Here is a 20,756-nt window from a genome sequence, read left to right on the forward strand (position 1 = left end):
CATTTTCTCACTGCTGCAGCTGCGTGTTAGACGGCAACGCTGTTGCTGTGTGCGCTATACTTTGTTAATTTCAAGCCAATTTTCGCACAAATCTACAGATAGCTTGGGAGTAGGGAATAGTTGTGATTGCAGTCCTTTTAAGGACTAGGTTACATCATTTCCTATGACTTTTATTAGGCAGGTCTGTGCTCTGAAATAGATAGGTTGTGGGAGTAAAGACTAATTGCAATTGCAGTCCTTTTCAGGGCTAGGTTACATCAGTTCCTATCACTTTTTGCCAGGCAGGTCTGTAGCAGTGCTGTGCAAGTTTTTTTCACAGTATTTGGCTAAATCTAGCAAAGCAAATCCTTTTTGGCCTATTGCAGAGTGTGATAGTCAGTGGAGTAGCCTATCTGTGTAGCAAGCTACACCACGTGTGTATAGAATACAAATATTTTTACTGCACCTAGTGAAGTAAAACCTTTTGGGCATAGCATTATTCTATTAGTCCATCTATACTAACCTCCACCAGGTTGCAAATTCAATATAATATTTTTATGCATCGAGGTCTGAAAAAATATTTAGGCTTCTAGCAGTGTGTGGGACTTGTGCTATTAGTCAATCTATACTAACCTCCATCAGGTTGCAAATTCAATATAATTTTTTTCTGCATCTAGCTCTGAAAAAATATTTCAGCTTCTAGCAGTGTGTGGGACTTGGTCTATTAGTCCATCTACACTGACCTCAATCAGGTTGCAAATTTAACCTATTTTTTTTCTGCATCTAGCTCTGAAAAAATATTTAGGCTTCTAGCAGAGTGTGGGATTTGGTCTATTAGTCCATCTATACTAATCTCCACCAGGTTGCAAATTAAAAATAATTTTTATCTGCATCTAGCTCTGAAAAAATATTTAGGCTTCTAGCAGTGCATGGGACTTGGTCTATTAGTCCATCTATACTGACCTCCATTAGGTTGCAAATTCAATCTAATTTTTTTCTGCATCTAGCTCTGAAAAAATATTTCAGCTTGAAGCAGTGTGTGAGACTTGTTCTATTAGTCCATGTATACTGACCTCCATCAGGTTGCAAATCCAATCTATTTTTTTTCTGCATCTAGCTCTGAAAAAATATTTTGACTTGTAGCAGTGTGTGGGACTTGGTCTATTAGTCCATCTATACTAATCTCCACCAGGTTGCAAATTAAAAATAATTTTTATCTGCATCTAGCTCTGAAAAAATATTTCAGCTTGTAGCAGTGTGTGGGACTTGTTCTATTAGTCCATCTATACTGACCTCAATCAGGTTGCAAATTCAATCAAATTTTTTTCTACATCTAGCTCTGAAAAAATATTTCAGCTTGTAGCAGTGTTTGGGACTTGTTCTATTAGTCCATCTATACTGACCTCCATCAGGTTGCAAATTTAATCTAATTTTTTTTTGCATCTTGCTCTGAAAAAATATTTCAGCTTGTAGCAGTGTGTGGGACTTGTTCTATTAGTTCATCTATACTGACCTCCATCAGGTTGCAAATTCAATATAATTTTTTTCTGCACCTAGCTCTGAAAAAAAATATTTCAGCTTGTAGCAGTGTGTGGGACTTGCTCTATTAGTCCATCTATACTGACCTCCATCAGGTTGCAAATTCAACCTAATTTTTTTCTTCATCTAGCTCTGAAAAAATATTTAGGCTTCAAGCAGTGTGTGGGACTTTGTCTATTAGTCCATCTATACTAACCTCCACCAGGTTGCAAATTAAAACTAATTTTTATCTGCATCCAGCTCTGAAAATATATTTAGGCTTCCAGCAGTGTGTGGGACTTGGTCTATTAGTCCATCTACACTGACCTCCATCAGGTTGCAAATTCAATCTAATTTTTATCTGCATCTAGCTCTGAAAAAATATTTATTCTTCTAGAAGTGTTTGGGACTTTGTCTATTAGTCCATCTATACTAACCTCCACCAGGTTGCAAATTAAAAATAATATTTATCTGCATCTAGCTCTGAAAAAATGTTTAGGCTTCTAGCAGTGTGTGGGACTTGGTCTATTAGTCCATCTATACTAACCTCCACCTGGTTGCAAATGAAAAATAATTTTTATCTGCATCTAGCTCTGAAAAAATATTTAGGCTAGTAGCAGTGTGTGGGACTTGTTCTATTAGTCCATCTATACTGACCTCCATCAGGTTGCAAATTCAATCTAATTTTTTTCTGCATCTAGCTCTGAAAAAATATTTCAGCTTGCAGCAGTGTGTGGGACTTGTTCTATTAGTCCATCTATACTGACCTCAATCAGGTTGCAAATTCAATCAAATTTTTTTCTACATCTAGCTCTGAAAAAATATTTCAGCTTGTAGCAGTGTTTGGGACTTGTTCTATTAGTCCATCTATACTGACCTCCATCAGGTTGCAAATTTAATCTAATTTTTTTTTGCATCTAGCTCTGAAAAAATATTTCAGCTTGTAGCAGTGTGTGGGACTTGTTCTATTAGTTCATCTATACTGACCTCCATCAGGTTGCAAATTCAATATAATTTTTTTCTGCACCTAGCTCTGAAAAAAATATTTCAGCTTGTAGCAGTGTGGGGGACTTGCTCTATTAGTCCATCTATACTGACCTCCATCAGGTTGCAAATTCAACCTAATTTTTTTCTTCATCTAGCTCTGAAAAAATATTTAGGCTTCAAGCAGTGTGTGGGACTTTGTCTATTAGTCCATCTATACTAACCTCCACCAGGTTGCAAATTAAAACTAATTTTTATCTGCATCCAGCTCTGAAAATATATTTAGGCTTCCAGCAGTGTGTGGGACTTGGTCTATTAGTCCATCTACACTGACCTCCATCAGGTTGCAAATTCAATCTAATTTTTATCTGCATCTAGCTCTGAAAAAATATTTATTCTTCTAGAAGTGTTTGGGACTTTGTCTATTAGTCCATCTATACTAACCTCCACCAGGTTGCAAATTAAAAATAATATTTATCTGCATCTAGCTCTGAAAAAATATTTAGGCTTCTAGCAGTGTGTGGGACTTGGTCTATTAGTCCATCTATACTGACCTCCATCAGGTTGCAAATTCAATCAAATTTTTTTCTACATCAAGCTCTGAAAAAATGTTTAGGCTTCTAGCAGTGTGTGGGACTTGGTCTATTAGTCCATCTATACTAACCTCCACCTGGTTGCAAATGAAAAATAATTTTTATCTGCATCTAGCTCTGAAAAAATATTTAGGCTAGTAGCAGTGTGTGGGACTTGTTCTATTAGTCCATCTATACTGACCTCCATCAGGTTGCAAATTCAATCTAATTTTTTTCTGCATCTAGCTCTGAAAAAATATTTCAGCTTGCAGCAGTGTGTGGGACTTGTTCTATTAGTCCATATATACTGCCTCCATCAGGTTGCAAATTCAACCTAATTTTTTTCTGCATCTAGCTCTGAAAAAATATTTAGGCTTCTAGCAGTGTGTGGGACTTTGTCTATTAGTCCATCTATACTAACCTCCACCAGGTTGCAAATTAAAAATAATTTTTATCTGCATCCAGCTCTGAAAATATATTTAGGCTTCCAGCAGTGTGTGGGACTTGTTCTATTAGTCCATCTATACTGACCTAAATCAGGTTGGAAATTCAATATAATTTTTTTCTGCATCTAGCTCTGAAAAAATATTTCAGCTTGTAGCAGTGTGTGGGACTTGTTCTATTACTCCATCTATACTGACCTCCATCAGGTTGCACATTCAATATAATTTTTTTCTGCATCTAGCTCTGAAAAAATATTTCAGCTTGTAGCAGTGTGTGGGACTTGCTTACTAGTCCATCTATACTGACCTACATCAGGTTGCAAATTTAATCTAATTTTTTTCTGCATCTAGCTCTGAAAAAATATTTCAGCTTGTAGCAGTGTGTGGGACATGTTCTATTAGTCCATCTATACTGACATCCATCAGGTTGCAAATTCAGTCTAATTTTTTTCTGCATCTAGCTCTGAAAAAATATTTAGGCTTCTAGCAGTGTGTGGGACTTGGTCTATTAGTCCATCTATACTAACCTCCACCAGTTTGCAAATTAAAAATAATTTTTATCTGCATCTAGCTCTGAAAAAATATTTAAGCTTCTAGCAGTGTGTAGGACTTGGTCTATTAGTCCATCTATACTGACCTCCATCAGGTTGCAAATTCAATCAAATTTTTTTCTACATCTAGCTCTGAAAAAATATTTAGGCTTCTAGCAGTGTGTGGGACTTGGTCTAAAAGTCCATCTATACTAACCTCCACCAGGTTGCAAATTAAAAATAATTTTTATCTGCATCTAGCTCTGAAAAAATATTTCAGCTTGTAGCAGTGTGTGGGACTTGTTTACTAGTCCATCTATACTGATCTACATAAGGTTGCAAATTCAATCTAATTTTTTTCTGCATCTAGCTCTGAAAAAATATTTCTGCTTGTAGCAGTGTGTGGGATTTGGTCTATTAGTCCATCTATACTGACCTCCATCAGGTTGCAAATTCAATCTAATTTTTTTCTACATCTAGCTCTGAAAAAATATTTAGGCTTCTAGCAGTGTGTGGGACTTGGTCTATTAGTCCATCTATACTAACCTCCACCAGGTTGCAAATTAAAAATAATTTTTATCTGCATCTAGCTCTGAAAAAATATTTAGGCTTCTAGCAGTGTGTGGGACTTGGTCTATTAGTCCGTCTATACTGACCTCCATCAGATTGCAAATTCAGTCTAATTTTTTTCTGCATCTAGCTCTGAAAAAATATTTCAGCTTGTAGCAGTGTGTGGGACTTGTTCTATTAGTCCATCTTTACTGACCTCCATCAGGTTGCAAATTCAATCTATTTTTTTTCTGCATCTAGCTCTGAAAAAATATTTAGGCTTCTAGCAGTGTGTGGAACTTGGTCTATTAGTCCATCTATACTATCCTCCACCAGGTTGCAAATTAAAAATAATTTTTTTCTGCATCTAGCTCTGAAAAAATATTTCAGCTTGTAGCATTGTGTGGGACTTGTTCTATTAGTCCATCAATACTGACCTCCATCAGGTTGCAAATTCAATATAATTTTTATCTGCATCTAACCCAGCCAATACTTTTGGCCTAATACCACAGTTTGGCCACTAGCTCTGCTCGGTTCCCATCCATTGTTTTTTTGTGCATACAACTCCAGAATTGTCAATTAGTTAACCACCAAAATGAGTGGAAAAAGGCCTGCTGCTGGTGGAAAGGGGAATAGGAGTGTTGGGAAGGGGAAAAAAGGTTGTGTCTGTGGGGTAGGTGTTAAAGCAACAGTAACATCTGCAGAAGAAAGACCATCTTCCAGCCAAACTAAATTGTCTACTTCTTTTACAATGTGATAAGATCCCTTTCTTATGGCCACGCCAATCGCTACGAATTCCAGATGAGGCACAAAAACAGCAGGTGCTTCAACGGATATCAAGTGCTCCTTTAAGTGGGCTCTCCTCCACCTCAACTTCAACATCACAAATACTCCAGTCCTCAGAGGTGACACCCCAATCGCACTTGCTTCCTCACAGCTCCCAAGTCTCCAGCTGCCCATCTTAGTATGGGTAGAACAGATGGTTGAGTCTGCAGAGCTGTTTACTCATACTATAGCCTGGGAATCAGAGGTCGGCTCCAAAGCTTCTGTGAATCCAGACGAGGAAATGATCTGCACTGATGCCCAGAATCTTTATGAGTCGGATCCAGGACCAGACGCAGAAGATGCTGACCATAATGTAGATCCTCGTTCCCAAACTGTAACTCCTGTTGGTGGAGACAATGAGGAAGACAAATCAAATACCTGATTGGAGCGACAACTTGACTTTTCGGTCAGGGCAGGAAGAGGTTGGCTCTGTGGACGACGGGTGTGATAACACACAGGGTGATGATGATGAGGTTGGAGATCCCACTTACTGTCAACCCACAGTCAGCCAAGAGATGAGGTCAGCAGAGGAGGTGGAGGAGGATGCTAGTGACGATGAGGTCAGGTTGCGCCTTCCTGGACAGAGACGTAGTACTGGAAGCACGTCAACAACTGCATCCTCAAACACAACTCTGCCTCTGACCACAAGTCCTGGTGGCTCTTCAGGTCGCATGGGTGCTAAGCCTTGCATAGCCTGGGCATTTTTTCAGATCGATAAAGATGACCCAACTCGTGTTATCTGTAACATTTGTCAGCAAAAGCTAAGTAGAGGCCAAAAAATACATAGTTTGAGTACTTTATGCATGAACCGGCACATGGACATGAAGCATAAGTTGCAGTGGGAAGCTCACTGTGCTACAATGCGGCCTAGCCGGCCGGGCCAGCTACCGTCTGCCACATCTTGTGCATCTGCGGCCTCTTCATCCTCTGTGACTGGGGGGACAGCAGTCACACCTGTTTTGGGACGCAGACCTGCCACCTCTTTACCCGCAACAGCCAGCGTGATTGGCAGGTCATCATTTTCTTTGGAGGTGGAAACACCAGCTGGTGTTCAGCGCTGTCCGACATCGATAGCACCACCTTTGGATAAAGGCAACCTAACATGTCCGCCTGCATCTTCCTCACAGACCGGCAGTTTGCCAGGGACACCCTTCTCAACCCCGTCTAAACACAACAGCCAGCCCTCGGTCCCTCAGATGTGGACAAGTAAAAGACCATTTCCTCCTAGCCATGAGAAAGCTAAGAGGTTGAATTTCACCATCTGCAAGCTCTTGGCTACAGAAATGCTTCCTTTCCGTCTGGTGGACACAGAGGATTTTCGAGACCTTATGTCCGTCGCAGTGACCCAGTACCAGATGCCCAGTAGGCACTACTTCTCAAAGAAAGGTGTGCCTGCCCTCCACCAGCATGTCGCACACGACATCACCGCTTCTTTGAGAAACTCTGTGTGTGACAGGGTGCATTTCACCACAGACACTTGGACGAGTAGGCATGGACAGGGGCGTTACATGTCGCTGACTGGGCACTGGGTAACTATGGTGACAGCAGGACAAGGGGCTGCTGTCCAAGTCTTGCCGTCCCCACGAGTTGTGCGTCAATCCTCTTTATCTCGAAGTTCCTCCACTGCTTCTGCCTCCTCAACCTCCTCTCGGTCCTCCACCTGCACCCAAAGCCTGTCTGGTCATGCCACAAGCTTTCTAACTGCGCAGAAGGGATCCTGCACACCTCCTTACTACGCTGGCAGCAGGGCTCAACGCCATCAGGCGGTTTTTACTTTGAAATGTCTGGGAAATGTGAGTCACACAGCTGAGGAGTTGTGGTCAGCTCTGGAGAACCAGTTTCATGAATGGTTGTCTCCACTGGACCTAAAACCAGGGAAGGCCATGTGCGACAATGCTGCAAACCTGGGTGCGGCCCTTAGCCGGGGCAGTGTCACACATGTGCCTTGTATGGCTCACGTGTTGAACCTGGTTGTCCAGCAATTTTTAGCCCACTATCCCAGACTAGATGGCCTTCTGCAGAGGGCACGGTCGCTGTGTGCTCACTTCCGCCGTTCGCATCCTGCAGCTCAGCGACTTACATCTCTACAGAAGTCGTTGGGCCTGCCACTTCACCGACTAAAATGCGATGTGCCAACCCGGTGGAATTCAACTCTGCACATGTTGCAGCGACTGTGACAGCACCGACAAGCCCTGGTGCAATACTTTCTGACGTATAGCCTGGGCCAACGAGAACCAGAGGTGGGGCAAATCACGCTGGAGGAGTGGTCTCAGATCAGGGACCTATGCACGCTTCTGCACAGTTTTGAAATGGCGACGAAAATGTTTAGTGCTGACGATGCCATTATCAGCATGACTATTCCGGTGATTTACATGCTGGAGCACATGTTAAACAGAATTCGGAGTCAGGTGGTGGCAAAAGAGGAGGTGGAGGAAGTAGAGGAGGAGGAGTTGTATGCGGAAGGGCTAACATCTGCAAGGTCCAGACGGTTGGCAGCACCAAGTCGGCAGGCATGTGAGGGTGGGGGAAATGGTTTTACCAGGGCACATGGTAGCAGCCAAACTAGTAAGGAAGGTGCAGGACCCAGGAAGAAGTGGAGGACGAACTGATGGAAGACTCATCAGATGAGGGAGACCTTGATCACATTTCTGTTGTGCGAGGTGGGGGGGAGAGGACAGAGGAAGGAAGCATGATTGTTATCTCGCCACCAACACAACAGGGACTTGGTGCTCCTGGATGCGCAAGACACATGAGTGCCTTCTTGCTGCACTACCTGCAACATGACCCTCGAATTGTGAGAATTAGAAATAATCCTGACTACTGGGTTGCCACACTGTTAGATCCCAGGTACAAAAGTAAATTTGCAGAAATTATTCCTGCCATAGAAAGGGATGCATGCATGCAGGAGTATCAGCAGAGACTGTTGCAGAATCTTACATGTGCTTTTCCACAAAACACCAGTGGTGCACGTAGTGAATCTCACAGTTCCAACTTGCCAACCGTGGGTCCGTCGAGTGTTCAGCACTCAAACCGTAACAGAAACACAGTATCTGCTGATAACATCAATTTTGCGGAATCATTTCACCACTTTTTTAGCCCATCCTTTGCAAGGTCACAGGAGACAAGAAGTCTGACACATAGTCAACGCCTAGAGACGATGGTACAGGAGTATCTCCAAGTAAACATTGAAGCCATGACTGTGTCACTAGACCCTTTCTCTTTTTGGGCTTCCAATCTGGATAAATGTCCGGAGCTCGCCACTTACGCCTTGGAGATCTTGTCTAGCCCCGCAGCCAGCGTTCTGTCTGAACGTGTGTTCAGCGCTGCTGGTGGTGTGCTGACAGATAAGCGCACGCGGCTCTCCACAGATAATGTAGACAGACTCACGTTCATAAAGATGAACAAATCATGGATAAGAAACGACTTTTCTACCCCTGTGTCATCCTGGGGAGAGTAAAAGCTTGATGATTTGTTAAAATCACCTCTCCAACCGTTTTAAGCTTTAAAAACACTAATCATGTTTATCTATATCTTGGCTGGAAAATAATTTGGATTTGTAGCAGTGTGCAGTACTGATTCTATTAGGCCATCTATACTAAGCTCCACCAGATTTAAAATTACTAATCATGTTTATCTGTATCTTGGCAGGAAAATAATTTAGGCTTTGTAGGAGTGTGCAGTACTGATTCTATTATGCCATCTATACTAAGCTCCACCAGATTTAAAATTACTAATCATGTTTATCTGTATCTCGGCTGGAAAATAATTTGGGCTTTGTAGCAGTGTGCAGTACTGATTCTATTAGGCCATCTATACTAAGCTCCACCAGATTTAAAATTACCAATCATGTTTATCTGTATCTTGGCTGGAAAATAATTTGGGCGTTGTAGCAGTGTGCAGTACAGATTCCATTAGGCCATCTATACTAAGCTCCACCAGATTTAAAATTACTAATCATGTTTATCTGTATCTTGGCTGGAAAACAATTTGGGCTTTGTAGCACTGTGCAATACTGATTCTATTAGGCCATCTATACTAAGCTCCACCAGATTTAAAATTACTAATCATGTTTATCTGTATCTTGGCTGGAAAATAATTTGGGCTTTTTAGCAGTGTGCAGTACTGATTCTATTAGGCCATCTATACTAAGCTCCTCCAGATTTAAAATTACTAATCATGTTTATCTGTATCTTGGCTGGAAAATAATTTGGGCTTTGTAGCAGAGTGCAGAACTGATTCTATTAGGCCATCTATACTAAGCTCCACCAGATTTAAAATTACTAATCATGTTTATCTGTATCTTGGCTGGAAAATAATTTGGGCTTTGTAGCAGTGTGCGGTACTGATTTTATTAGGCCATCTATACTAAGCTCCACCAGATTTAAAATTACTAATCATGTTTATCTGTATCTTGGCTGGAAAATAATTTGGGTTTTGTAGCAGTGTGCAGTACTGATTCTATTAGGCCATCTATACTAAGCTCCACTAGCTTTCAAATTAATAATAATTTTTAGGTACATCTAGCCCGGAAAATAATTTTGGGTCTCCTAGATGCGCAAGACACATGAGTGCCTTCTTGCTGCACTACCTGCAACATGACCCTCAGATTGTCAGAATTCGAAGTAATCCTGACTACTGGGTTGCCACACTCTTAGATCTCCCACACTCTTCGATCAACTTTTCATTTTAATAAAGAACAAAAAAATGGTCATTTTTGAAATTATAAGCATTAGCAGGTTATTAGAAACTGAAATCAAACAGTTTTCAACTCAAAACTTTATTCTAGGTGATGTTACATTTGCACATAGGACCCCTTGTTCGAAAGGAGCTTCGGAACTGTCTCGTCCATTGAATTTGTCAGGTTTTGGATGGTTTCTGCTTCAATTGTTTTGCATGAGGACAGAATACCCTCCCAGAGCTGTTGCTTAGATGTGAACTGCCTCCCGCCATCATAGACACTCCTTTTGATGATGCTCCAGAGGTTCTGAATGGGGTTGAGGTCAGGGGATCATGGGGTCACACCATAAGTTTGTCCCCTTTTATGCCCATATCAGCCAGAGATGCAGATGTGTTTTGTGCAGCATGAGACTGTGCATTATCATGCATGAAAATGATCTTGCTGTTGAATACACAGTTCTTCTTGAACCATGGCAGGAAGTGCTGTTTGAGAAACTCCACATACATTATGGAGTTCATCTTTACCCCTTCAGGGATCCTAAAGGGGCCGACAATCTCTCTCTCCATGATTCCAGCCCAAAACATTACTCCACCTCCTCCTTGTTGGCGCTGTAGCCGTGTTTGCGTGGGGTGTCCATCAACCAGCCATCCTCCACTCCATCCATCTGGACCATCGAGCGTTGCACTTCAAAACAGTTTTGAAGTCAGTCTTCATGTACTGTTTGGCCCACTGGAGTCGTTTCTGCTTGTGTGCAGTGGATAGAGGAGGTCGACAGGATGGCTTACACACAGCTGTAAACCTTTGAAGGACTCTGCATCTTGTTGTTAGTGGGACGTTGGAGGCACCAGCAGCTTCAAAAACTTGTCTGCTGCTATGACAAGGCTTTTTTGCCGCTGCTCTTTTAACCTGACGTAATTGCCTGTAGGAAAGAGTCCTCAATTTTCCCTTATCAACACGCACATGTGTGTACTGTGAATCAGCTACATACTTCTTGATTGTGCGATAATCAGGATGAAGTGTCTTGGCAATGTTGATTGTAGTCATGCCTTGACGTAAACACTCCACAATTTGTTGCTTCTCAGCAGCCGACACATCCTTTTTCTTTCCCATTTTGGCAGAAAATGTAGGCTGCTTAATAATGTGGGACAGCCTTCTTAAGTAGTCTGGCCTTTCATTGGACACACCTGCCAAACTAATTAGCACAGGTGTCTGCAATTGCTTACAGTGATATAAAGAGCCCTGACACACATAACCATCAATGAGTTTAACTGACAAACAAACAAATTCTTCCCTTATCACTCCTAAACACTTTTTGCATAATAATTTGGAACACAGTGTACATGTGCTTTTCCACAAAACACCAGTGGTTCACGTAGTGAATCTTACAGTTCTAAATTGCCAACCATGGTCTGTATGGAGTTGTTCAATAAAGGGCCCAAAATAAGATAACATAGACAGGAGAGGTCTCTATGAATAGGAATTCCTAAGTATTTGATACCCTCTGAGGGCCAGGCAAAGGGAAAGTTGGACTGGATGGAATCCTGTATGGATTTGGGGAGGGAGACATCGAGGGCCTCAGACTTCGCTGCATTGATTTTAAAATTTGACCATGTAACAAAGTGATCTATTTCAGCCATATCAGCAGGGATGGATATATGTGATTGAGTGATATATACTAGGACATCATCAGCAAATGCAGAGCACTTGTACTCGGTGCCTCCCACCTCAATCCACCTAATATTGAGGGTATGGAGAATTGATGAGAGCAGGTGCTCCATCACTAGGATGTATAAGAGAGGGGACAGAGGACATCCCTGCCTTGTCCCATTGGTGATTATGAAAGGTGATGAAAATGTTCTGACGCGCCCCCTGGGCCTTGGGACACCCGGAGCCGGACCCTTTTTGGTGGATGCTGGTGGTTGTAGTCTCCGTGGCGGCGTCCCGGTTCTGTGGCTCAGGGAGGAGTTTAGCCTCAGGGCAGTGTACACGGAGGATGGGGGTAATGGTGCAGGGTAGCAGCAGTAACGACACAGAGTCAGTGATGCAGTCCAGGGCCTTTACTCACAGTTCTTATTATCCAGACCACTTCTGCAGGTAACGGCTGCCCACATCGTACTGTGCTCACCAGGTGAGGGGCTCAGGCAACTCCCAGATAACTTTGGAGCGCTTCACAGGACCCCCTTTGTGTGTCCTTTGTCTGGCCTTTCTTACCAACACTTCTGTCCGGCTGCCTCAGGCCTCCTCTTGGTAAACTTGGCGCCAGTTTCCCTGACCCTATGTGGTGCCTTCCTAGCGGGTGTAGCGAGGGGCTTCACCACATAAAATGTCACAGCCTCCGGTTTCTAGCTGAGGGTCGTTTCCCGCCTCCACTAGTTTCGGGGACCGGTCTCCCCCTTTGGCCTGACACCTCCACGCAGGTGTATTCGGGCGTGCGGTGGCGACTCGCCCGTCCGCACCCCTGGGATACCTTCGTTACTCGTTCCTGGAGCCTTTTCCGCTCCTCTTCCTTCCTTCTCCCTCTTCCAGGCCTGGGCCTCTGTTACTAGTCCCACATCCGGAGCAGAGCTCATGCAGAGCCCCTGCTCCCTGTCACTTCTGCTCAGACTTCTCTGCACTGAACTAAGATGGGTCCCACCTTTTATAATCCCTTCTCAATGCACCCAGGAACTGCTTCCTCCCTGCTCCTGCACTACAGGGTTCCCCTTCCTCGGTGTTCCCTCCCCCCTCTCCAGCCAGGGACAGGGACTGTCGTGCCCATCTCAGGGGCATATTGGTCGCCCTGCCCCACGGCAATGTGGTGTAATGCATGCAGGAGTCGGGGTCCTGATCCACACTCCATCCTTACCTGAGAGTGAGATATCACACCTCTGGGTGAGGTGCAATACCTCTGTAGCAACCGAGCCCTCGGGGTGCTACAGTTCCATTTATCTTCAGCTTAGGTGACGTATTGCGATACAGGGCCGTGATTTTGGCTATAAAAGGGTCCCCTAGACCCCTACCCCAAGCTTTTTAAGAGAATAATATATGGCGTGCCAGGAGACTCTATGGAATGCTTTCTCAACATCCAACGAGAGTATCTAATTACAAATTTTTAACTGCATCTAGCCCAGGAAATACTTTGTGCCTAGTATCAGTGTCTGCTAGTCAGCGGATTATCCCAGCTGTTAAACAAGCTACACCACCTGTAGTTTGGACACTTAATTTTTTCAAAGGAAATGCTTCGGGACCCCGGGATACTCAGTGAAGAGCATCAGGAGGCACCCCAAGGCATAGGGACTGGGACTGGCGGTAGGACGCCTTGCAGTGGACCGCCGAGCTCGATCCTTATAAAATCTTTTTAACTGCAGCAGCTTTCGTGGACGCTACTGGAGCTGGAATTACGCGGCTGCTGGCATGAGACTTGCCCTCCAATAGATCCTTGTAAAAGGATTTAAAGTGTATTCATTCAAATTAGAGAGACAATTTAAATTAAAAAGCTTAGACCTGCCTCCACCACAGGGTGGCTCGCTCGACCCACCAGCGGAAAGGCACCAGTATTGGGAGAGGGGGGCTGGCCGTCAGGGTCCACCGCAGCTCTGGCACAAAGCCGGTGACACGGAGGTCGCACGGGCAGGAACGGACTGGCCGTGTCGGCTTCGCACTTTTTTGGTTTTAGAAGGGCATGACATGCCTATATCTGTGTCTCCCCCTCCTTTTACTCCTCCACCTCTTTTCTTTTCGCATGACTATATGTACTTGTCACTTTTCCATGTGTTAGTTGTGTCTTCTGAGCAGTTTGTCAGCTTTTGGACACCTTTGAAGGTGTTTTCTATGTGTTTCTATGTGTTTTTGTTTGCCTGCCATTGGTTTTAACGGTGTTCGAAGGTGTTCGACGAACAGTTCGGCGAACATACGGGTGTTCGGCGAACATACGGGTGTTCGACGAACCGAACTCGAACACTGCGGGGGTGGCTCAACACTACTAAGTACCTTCATTTATTATGTATTTTCTTTAGCGGTAATGCAGTTCCAATTTCATATATTCAATGTTTGGACATTGCAGCATTGCAGAGTGCAGCTGTTTTTTCTTCGCATAAGTGAAGATTCATTAGCCAGAAAGTGAACTGAGATGACATCAGGCATAGTCACGTGGGCGCCCTTATAATGCCTCGTAGCTATTACATCACATGGTCTAACACAGTCAATCAGGATGGACTATCACAGGCACTATAAAAAAGAGGGAATAGAAAGCACTGGACAATTTAGAGTTTGAGAGTCTAGGGATAAGATGTAAGAACTTATGGTGCACAGCACATCATTGGAGATAGAGATAGAAAGATTTAAATGAGAGTGTGCTGTACTACTGCAGTGCTAAAGAACATGAAAATGTGACTTGTAGTCTCAGTCTGTGAACAGTAATACACAGATTTAAGTGATAGGAAGTTGCTGAACCTGGAGAGTCTGTGTGACTATGAATTGATTGATACGTGATTTACTGCAGTCCAACAACTTATTTACACTTTTTTTTAATTTTTGATGCATATACTGTAAATAAAGAGGACAGTTTAAATCCCCTCATTCTTAAATTTCCTATTGAAGAAAATTACTGAAACCTAGGCTTGTCTGTCTGAAAGAGTGCGCTTCCTGGCTTGTGAGATAGACAAGTCATAAGCAATATAAAAAAAAATTTGCATTTTTTTTATTAAGGGGTTTTTTTTGTTTGTTTTTTTAAAGACAAATGAAAAATGTCAACATTACAAAAATTTAAATGCAACTATTTACCTAATGAACTGTGCTTTTTAAAATGTATTTGCACACTTGTTGTAATAGTCCAAATTTAGACCTGTATGATACATATCTGCCTCAGCTCGACAGTGCTTCATCACCTTCCTCTAAGTCCGCTGTCCTCTGCTGTGTTCCACGATTTACAAATGGCCCAGTGTATTCCCATGTCATCATTTGCCTAAACTTATATAAGGCCCACTAAGTCACATGCCTGTGTCTTGATATTAAGACTCTTGGTTCTGTTCGTTTTATTGTGCACCACTACCTGCTCCTGGCCTAATTCTGCCTGCAATCTCTTGCACTTTCCTCTGTCCTGTCTGCCTGCGGCCTCCAGTTCTTCAAGTCCTTGGCCCATACCTTTTTTCCTGTATCCTATGTGCTTGTGGCCTCCAGTGCTTCAAGTCCTCACTCAATACGTGGCTCTCTGCTGTTTCATCAATGCCCGGGATGTGTTCGTCTACCCAGACATAGGTTTAAAGAATCCACTTCACAAGGTGAGCCCTTAACACCTTACATGCCACCCACAAAATACATATAAAAAACTATAAAAAAAAGTTTGCTTTGCATCTCTTTTTTTCTAAAAATACTTCAAGCTATTGCACATCTTCCGTTCCATTTGTGTACCTACCAAGCAATGTACATTTTTAGAGTTACAGAATTTTTATTAAGGTGGGAAGAATTTAAACAATATGTATTTGAAAAAAAAACTACAAAAAAGGTTAATGTGTTACATACTAATTTTACTGCTACAATTCAGCAACTGTACATCCCACAACTGTACTGTGTAATGTTGATGCATTTGCAAGCCATGTACCTACCTTCTGGAATTTGTTGTTACATTGTCAATTTTCTGCAGTGAGAATTAATCTGCTTAACCAAAAATCTTAAAAGAAATTGTTACACTAAATCAAGACATTTAATAGTGCAGGTCTGTTTTGAGACACCAGCACTTGTCAAATTGAAAACATGCACACCTTTTCAGCTATAATATGTACTGTACATTACATAGCATTTTTGCTTGATTCCATATTTTCACAGGGTTGGATAATTACTGCAAACATTTTTGTAATGTTTATACATATTTCCAAAATGTATAGTAAAAAAGTGGCACTAACAATAGACTTACTGATGTGAGAGAATAAAACACATACCATAACAAAAATGTGGAAGCCACTAGCAACAGCAGCACCACTGTCACTGCTGGCATCAGCCGTCCCAGCAGTAGTAGCACCAAACGCAGGTCACACTTGGCCTCCTTTGCCTCTGGCAAATGCATATGTTGTTAGAAAGTGGATGATATAATGGAATATATGTCACAAAACTTGTCTCACAAAATCTCGTTAGTTCTTTCATGTACCATGCCACTAGCTACGTGCTTCCTTGGGGCAACTTCCCACCAAGTTGCAAAAAGATCCATAATGAAATGTATCCAAATGTATCCAAAGGATTAGAGCAATGCTATAATAAATCCTTTATTGGTACGCTTACATAAAAAGGCTAAAAGTACAATGTTTAGACCACAAAATGGCATTTATTAATCCAGATATAGAAGAGACAGCAACATATAGACAAGCGACATACAGGTCAACGTATACAAGGGGACCACCAGGACACTCTTCTTATTATTCCTTCTGGTTCCTCCTCTATAGTCATGAAAACACTGGATAATAAAATAACATATATTCAGATCACCCTAAATAAAAATATTGTAATAAAATTTGTGGACATCATCTCAGTCACAGCAAGATGATGTTACCTCTAACAGTGACACCATCAGTTTGAGTGAGTATTCTGTTCACACCACCTCCTCTGATGCCATATGACTTAATTTTGTACATAGTGGAATTTCAGTTATATCAATGACACCTGTACTTGTTCTGCCCATTAGTTCCCTAGCACATAACACCTCTGGAGCTATGGAAGATACTTAATTGGAACAACTTCTTCCAGCTGATTTCATTAGAAGAGATAAAAAAATCAGATTTTGTATTTAGATGACAAGAGCCTGAAGGAGAAGAGAGCATGATTCAAATGTCTAGCTGTGTTGCAGGATCTGTAAACCATGGTGATAGGAGCACTGGCAGAGGTAGTAGCACTCTGAGCCAGGGCAAATCTCGAGGTGGGAATCAGGCAGAATGGCATATAGGTCAGACATTTTCCACACAAAGGCAACTGTCAGTCAAGTAAAGGATGATGATGAGAAAGATGATTTTGTGATCAATAAGATGGGTGAACCAGTTAAATGTACCAAGGAGGTGGTGCCATTAAGGCTTCATTGGCAGCATGGTGGCTCAGTGGTTAGCACTGTAGTTTTGCTGTGCTGGGATCCCGGATTCAAATCACAAAAAGGACATATGCAAGGAGTTTGCATGTTCTCCCCGTGATTGCATGAGTTTCCTCTGAGTACCGCGGTTTCCTCCCACCCCATAAAGACATACTGATTTAGATTTAGAGAATTTAGATTGGGAGCCCCAATGGGGCCATGATGCTGATGTCTGTAAAGCACTGTGGAATTAATGGCGCTATATAAGTGAGTTAAATAAATAAATAAAGCAGGAGGGTGTTGGCCTCAGTAATACACAGTGGAGGCAAGGTGCAGCCAAAAAAGATCCCATACGGCAAAATCTGTTTCTTTTATTTTTAGCTCTGAAGCAGAGCAGGTGATGCTGCATGTCCTGTTGGTAGAGGAGGCTCAAAAGAGTCTGAAAGGTTTAGTGGTGGCAAGTCATAAACGCGGATATCACCTATGCAGGTGTTATTTTTCATTTTGCCACCAGATAACTCTTTGGCAGTCTACAGACACTTAAGAAGGAAAATAAACTTCGGATGTCCAGACTCGCATAGAGTAGGAACTGCGACTTATGAAATGACAGCACCAGATGTTGCCATTGCCACTTTACAACCACACTAGCCACACATCTACTAGCTGCCAAATGTGCTTTATATTTCTGCACTGTACTACTGCTGCTAGGGCCGCCATTGCTGGCCCTATAATGCCATACATCTCCATGTCTGTCTGTATTATTCTATATTCTCCCGAATATCCCCCATCCTATGGAATTCTGTGCCTCAACACGTCTGATTAGCCTCCACATTTGGATCCTTCAGTCGGAACCTGAAAACCCTTCTCTTCAAACAAGCTTACAGCCTGCCATGACCTTGCTTGCTGCCACCTCAACAACACTGGAGTTACTTCGAACCCAATAAGTTATACCAGCAAGTTCTAATGAAAATTGTCATTTTCTACAAAAGAATGTTTAAGGAAGAATAAAGTTAAAGTTTTGGAATGCCCAAGTCAAAGTCCTAACCTTAATCCTATAGAGATGCTGTAGAAGGACCTGACATGAGAAGTTCATGGCAGAAAATCCACCAAATTGAAGATGAAGCTGTTTTGAAAGGAGTAATTGGCTAAAATTCCTCCAAGCTAATGTGCGGGATTAATCAACAATTACTAGAAATGCTTAGATCCAGTTATTGCTGCAAAAAAGGGTTACACCAAATACTGAATGCAAAGATTCAGATACTTTTGTCACTTACAGAGGTGAGATTGGATGATTCTCCTTATTTAAAAAATGGCAATGTCTAACATTTTTTATTCATTTGTTTGATTTGGTTCTCTTTATCTACATTTAGGTTTTATGTGAAAATCTCATGTAGTTTTAGGACAAATATCAAAAATTCGGAAGGCGTTCACTTTCAAGCACCACTATACAAGCTTGAAATAAAAAAATTTTCCAAGAGTTTTTTTGTGTTTTTCTTTTATATGTATATTTTCCAATTGACTAGAGATGAACAAATCTTTTTAAATTTGAGTTCACAGGCTTTAAAAGTTTCTAAAAACAATTGAAAAGGATATTGGAAAGCTAGAGTTAGTTCAAAGACATGCAGCTAGGTTATTATGTGGGATGGAAGGTCTCTCATATAATGATAGAATTGAAAAGTTGTGATTGTTTAGCTTAGAAAATAGATGCCACCGAAGCAATCTCATTTAAATGTATAAATATATGTGTTGTCAATACAATGGACTGACACATAATTTATTCCTTTCAAGGACCTTACAAAGGACCAAAAGACTAGAGAACATTCATTACATGTGGAGGAAAGTTGATTCTGACAGCTAAAAAGGAAAGAGTCCTTTACAGTTAAAGTAGTCAAACTGTGAAATGCCCTACCGCAAGAAGGCATCTATAATATAACGAGGGATACGTGTCGCTGTCTGAAGCCTCGATAGACTGCGCATGCGTGACGCGCAGTCCGGCTCCAGACAGAAGCAGGCATCCAGCCGTTACAGGTAAGAGGAGTGTATGGCGCCGGAGATCGCGGTATGCGTAGACACTGAACGCATACCGCGATCTCCGGCACCATACTTAGATATTTACCTGACCGGGAGGAGCGTTGCCACGGCGCCTCTCTTCACCAGAGACCAGGGCAGGAGTGAGGCGTCGGATCGGCGCATGCGCATAGCGCCATCCGGTGCCATTTCACTGAAGACACATTTGCAGTGTGTCTTCAGCAAAATGGCGCCGGACAGTGCGGTGCTCTGGCGCCGCACTCCTCTCCCTGTCTCCGGCAGAACAGGACACAGCAGCACTTGAGCACAGGGAATAAAGGTGAGTATAAGTGTTTATTTTTTTGTATGTGTGTACAGCGTGAAAGGGATGAGGGGTGCCACACATACCAGGATTGGTCGGGGAGGGGACCACACATACCAAGATTGGGGGGTGAGGGGACCACACATACCAGGATTGGGGGGTGAGGGGACCATGCATACCAGGATTGGGGGGTGAGGGGACCATGCATACCAGGATTGGGGGGTGAGGGGTACCACACATGCCAGGATTCAGGGGTGAGGGGACCATGCATACCAGGATTGGGGGGTGAGGGGTACCACACATACCAAGATTGGGGGGTGAGGGGACCATACATACCAGGATGAGGGGTACCATGCATACCCGGATTGGGGGGTGAGGGGACCATGCATACCAGGATTGGGGGGTGAGGGGACCATGCATACCAGGATTGGGGGGTGAGGGGTGCCATGCATACCAGGATAGGAATGTGGGGCAACATGCACACCAGAATGAGGGGTACCATGCATACCAGGATAAGGATGAGGAGTGCCATGCATACCGGGATTGGGGATGAAGAGAGCCATGCATACCAGGATAAGGATGAGGGGTGCCATGCATACCGGGATTGGGGATGAGGGGGCCATGCATACCAGGATTGTGGGTGGGGGGTGTCATGTATACCATGATTGTGGGTAAGGGGTTCCATGCATACCAGGATTGGGGGTGAGGGGTGCCATCCATACCGGGATTGGGAGTGAGTGGTGCCATGCAAACCAGGATTGGGGATGAGGGGTGCCATGCAAACCAGGATTGGAGATGAGGGGTGCCATGCATACCGGGATTGGGGATGAGGGGTGCCATGCATAACAGGATTGGGGATGAGGGGAGCCATGCATACTGGGATTGGGGATGAGGGGTGCCATGCATACCAGGATTGGGGATGAGGGGTGCCATGCATACCGGGATTGGGGGGTGAGGGGACCATGCATACCAGGATTGGGGGGTGAGGGGTACCACACATACCAGGATTGGGGGGTGAGGGGACCATGCATACCAGGATTGGGGGTTGAGGGGTACCACACATACCAAGATTGGGGCGTGAGGGGACCATGCATACCAGGATGAGGGGTACCATGCATACCAGGATTGGGGGGTGAGGGGACCATGCATACCAGAATTGGGGGGTGAGGGGACCATGCATACCAGGATTGGGGGGTGAGGGGTGCCATGCATACCAGGATAGGAATGCGGGGCACCATGCACACCAGAATGAGGGGTACCATGTATACCAGGATAAGGATGAGGAGTGCCATGCATACCGGGATTGGGGATGAAGAGTGCCA

The sequence above is a fragment of the Phyllobates terribilis genome, unplaced genomic scaffold (genome assembly GCF_046119375.1).
Source record: "Phyllobates terribilis strain yellow unplaced genomic scaffold, ASM4611937v1 Scaffold_2__4_contigs__length_985480577, whole genome shotgun sequence".
NCBI classification, from domain to species: Eukaryota; Metazoa; Chordata; class Amphibia; order Anura; family Dendrobatidae; genus Phyllobates; species Phyllobates terribilis.